This window comes from Tinamus guttatus, unplaced genomic scaffold, assembly GCF_059628265.1.
Source record: "Tinamus guttatus ecotype Peru unplaced genomic scaffold, ASM5962826v1 Tinamus_guttatus_pri_ptg000085l, whole genome shotgun sequence".
Classification (NCBI taxonomy): domain Eukaryota; kingdom Metazoa; phylum Chordata; class Aves; order Tinamiformes; family Tinamidae; genus Tinamus; species Tinamus guttatus.
Genome location: NW_028288619.1, coordinates 1,294,851 through 1,298,947, shown reverse-complemented (window position 1 = coordinate 1,298,947; position 4,097 = coordinate 1,294,851). Strand labels below are relative to the sequence as shown.

General features: G+C 42.1%; 1 pseudogene; it reads left to right on the top strand.

The window, feature by feature from the left end:
- The first annotated feature begins 208 nt into the window (after positions 1-208).
- Positions 209-335, top strand: LOC148595587 (U2 spliceosomal RNA; annotated as a pseudogene).
- The last annotated feature ends 3,762 nt before the right edge of the window (positions 336-4,097 follow it).

The window sequence follows — 4,097 nt, the reverse complement described above, 5'->3', positions numbered from 1 at the left end:
TCTGGGTTTTCCACTGCCATAAACAAAAGCCTTTTGTGTACGCTTCATAAGAAAAAGTAATTCAAAGAATAGTTCATTTTTAATTCACCTTCCATTCACAAATTAGGAAAAAATAGAAACAATTTCTAAACAGGTAGTTACACAAGCTGCCAATCAGCTGTGAAGGAGTGGCTTGGGAGGGAATTAAACAAAGGAAGGGATTAAACAAATCACTTCTCGGCCTTTTGGCTAAGATCAAGTATAGTGTAGTAAACAAATATTCTCTTAGAAGTAGACTTGTATCTAAAGGGAGATCTCTTGTGCAGTTCACCTGAGCTCACTAGTTCTGATATATTTACAGCTAAACATTTTCATGTAGAAGTAGAAAATGCTGGTGTGGACCCTCTGCACATATGTTAGCAACAGAAAGCTGCAGATAATATTCTAAGTAATAGTAGGTGACACTCTACTGAGAAATGGGTCCTTGTTCCAAAACTTATCACTGTGCCCTTCCCTTTGCTTGCTCTGCAGAAGTTAGATCACTTAATCTTTTTGTTTGTTTGTTTTGCTCTAAAACACAGTTCGCTACTTCCTTAGATTTCCGTAAAGTTATTTGAAATAACATATGGTATTGATAGCATCTTAAAATTGTTTCCAAACATTCAATGGGGAGATTTGTAGCACATAAGAAGATTAGAAGTGCAGCAGATAGCGTTCATATGCCTGATTCTTTACTGACTCATGTCAGCGGAAGTTGTTTACATCGTGACAAAGCATATATATTTTAAGAAGCCAAAGGAATATTTTTTGTACACACTGCACAAGACTATCCCAACTGCAGGGCTTTTCTTCTCCTTTTTAATCCCTACTTAGATCAACCTTGTCTATAGGACCTGACCAATGGTTTCCAAATTTATTCCCCATTTTTAGCTAGATTTTCAGTCATTCATCTTTCATTGACACTGGATTAACTGAGAACAAACTAATTAGCTTGATGGAAGTATGCATGAAAACCCAATGGGAAAAAAACAATTATGTTACAGTCAAAAATATGTTATGTTACTGTTTTCAACATTTCTGTGACTCTTCTGTGTCTATACCCTCTTGGATGCAGTCCTGTGCCACGTGCTCTACGTGACCCTGCGTGTGCAGGGGGGTTGGACTAGATGACCTCTAGAGGTGCCTTCCAACCTTAAGCATTCTGTGATTCTATCCATTAGAATGGTGTAAGCTTTAATCTGTTTTTCTTCATCTGTTGAAGTAATTATCCACCAAAAGCTTTTCTAGCAAAAATTTCATCCCATTGCTTGCTGTGTAATATAACAAGGGCAAGGGACTAAAATCAGTAGTTTGCAGTTCTTCCATGTGGGAAGATGATTCCAACACATCTTCTCTGGGATGCCTGAGAGTGATTCATAACTACGAAATTTAACTACCAAGAAAATGTGGTGAGATTGTAACTCAATGTGGGCATAGAAATGACAGCAGAGCAAAGCCCATTTTTTGCTTTCCAAGTGAAGAATTTGTCAAAAAAGTCATGTTTTAAGAAATGAAAATTCTATTAAGAAAAGTTTCTGATGCCTTCGCTTCCGAGATACCAACCTGGAAAGATACTCCTAAACTTTTGAGATTTTGGCCAGATTCTGTAACATCTGCAATTACTACACTTTCTCTTCAACACATTTTTTTGGCAGGCTGGTTTGGTGAAAATGGGGAAACAATCTCTTAGCCAGGAAAATGGCCAACTACTGACTTTAGTCTCAGAAGCCTGTGCCAAGCATTCTTTCATTTCATTAAAAATCAGAGAATTTCACCAGAAAGCAAACTATGTTTTTAACAGGTAGGCAGCAATTTTAAATTCACAGCCAGCTGTGGCTTTAAAATCAATGAGTCTATGAACATCCTCAGCTTCAACCTAGCTGTGTCATCTGCTTCCTCCATTTGCATAGCACAGTGAAGGCACAAGGATGAAACCTCCTGAGCACTACTAATGGAAAAAAAACCCCATAACTCACACTATCCCTGAAAAAAAAATAACAAACCCTGCACTCTGTTCCCACAAAGACTTAACTAGCCTGTTTTCTTGGACATAAAATTCTTTGCTGATCTGATGATTTCATATAAGGTAGTGATTTATATAGGTTGCTTCTCTCTCCCATGCCAGTGACTAGTTTCATGCCATAATTCATCAGGTTGTGCCATGAAACTGCCAAATTTTCAAGAGAAATTGTTCCTAACTAGAAAAAAATAAGCAAGCAAGTTTTCAAGCACTCAGTGTTGTGTACCAAGTACAGACGAGTAATGATAGTTTGTGAAAACCTTTGAAAAGTTTCATATAAGTACAGAGACTTTATAGGACAAACTTATTAGTTTTTACTGCTATAGCTTGTCTAGTTTTATCGCTACAGCTTCAGATTTGAGAAGCTCCTTGTCATTAGCTTTCTTCCCAGCTGGTTATTTTTATTCTTTATCAAGTTCATAAAAATGACTGGAATGTAATGTCAAAAGTCAGATCTCACAAGGAAAGTGTATATCTCCTACACCTGGGCTCCTGTCCTGCCTTGAGCTTGTATATTGGGATGAATTTTCTTTTGGATGTCACTGGTCTGCTTAAAAGAAGGGTAATCTAGGCACGACACCCCCTAAAAAGACTCTAACTGAGCCTATGGGACCTCTTCAAGCATTTCCAAGTCTGTTTTCTGCTTTATCAGTGCGGTCAAAAGCCAGAGGGAGTCTATACTAGTAAATAGAGCTGAGTCCCATTCTCTGGCCTTCAGAACAGTGCAGAGTCTGGCATTGTCTGGCTCATAGAAGGAAAAATGTGCTTTATCCCAAAACAGGGTATCCAGACTACCAAAGAGAATAGTCCCTGGGCTATGCCATCCTGCAAATCAGGCCTGGATATTCTCTGAAAGAGTGGTTATTGGCATGGTCCAACTCTGCGCCAAAAACTACGCAACATTTCAAATAATCTTGACAAGAGCAAGCTAGTAACTAAGATTATGCTTAGTTCCTCTCCAGTCTTATACTGCAGACATAGTCAATATGTCATAGAATCATAGAATCATTAATGTTGGAAGGGACCTCTAGAGATCATCTAGTCCAACCCTCCCACACATGCAAGGACACCTAGAGCACATGGCACAGGACTGCGTCTAAGCGGGTTTTGAAGGTCTCCAGACAAGGAGACTCCACAACCTCTCTTGTTCCAGTGCTCCATCACCCTCACTATTATGAAATTTTTCCTTAAGTTCCTGTGGAACTTTTGGTGTTTCAGTTTGTGGCCATTACGTCTAGTTCTGTCAGTGGCCACCACCGAAAAGAAGCCAGCACCATCCTCTTTACTCCCTCCCTTGAGGTACTTATAGGCACTGATCAGATGCCCTCTGAACCTGCTCTTCTCCAGGCTGAACAGGCCCAGCTCCTTCAGCCTCTCCTCATAGGGCAGATGTTCCAGGCCCCTGATCATCCCCATAGCCCTGCGCTGGACTCTCTCCAGAAGCTCCACATCCCTCATGTCCTGTGGGGCCCAGAACTGGACACAATACTCTAGATGCGGCCTCACCAGGGCTGAGTAGAGGGGCAGGATCACCTCCCTCGACCTGCTGGAGATGCTCTTCTTAATGCAGCCCAGGATTCCATCGGCCTTCTTGGCCAGAGAGCACACTGCTGCCTCATGGTCAACTTGTCGTCCACCATGACACCCAGGTCTTCCTCTACAGAGCTGCTCTCCAGAAGGTCGGTCCCCAGCCTGTACTGGTGTCTAGGGTTATTCCTCCCCAGGTGCAGGACCTTGCACTTGGCCTTGTTGAATTTCATGAGGTTTTTTCACCGCCCAGTTGTCCAGTCTGTCCAGGTCCCTCTGGATGGCAGCACAGCCCTCTGGGGTATCAGTTACTCCTCCCAGTTTGGTATCATCAGCAAACTTGCTGAGGGAGCACTCTGTGCCTTCATCCAGGTCATTGATGAATAAATCAAACAGGACTGGACTGAGGACTGACCCCTGGGGGACCACACTAGCTACAGGCCTCCAACTAGACTCGGCACCGCTGATCACCACTCTCTGGGCTCTGCCATCCAGCCAGTTCTCAATCCACCTCAGTGTCCACTCATCTAAC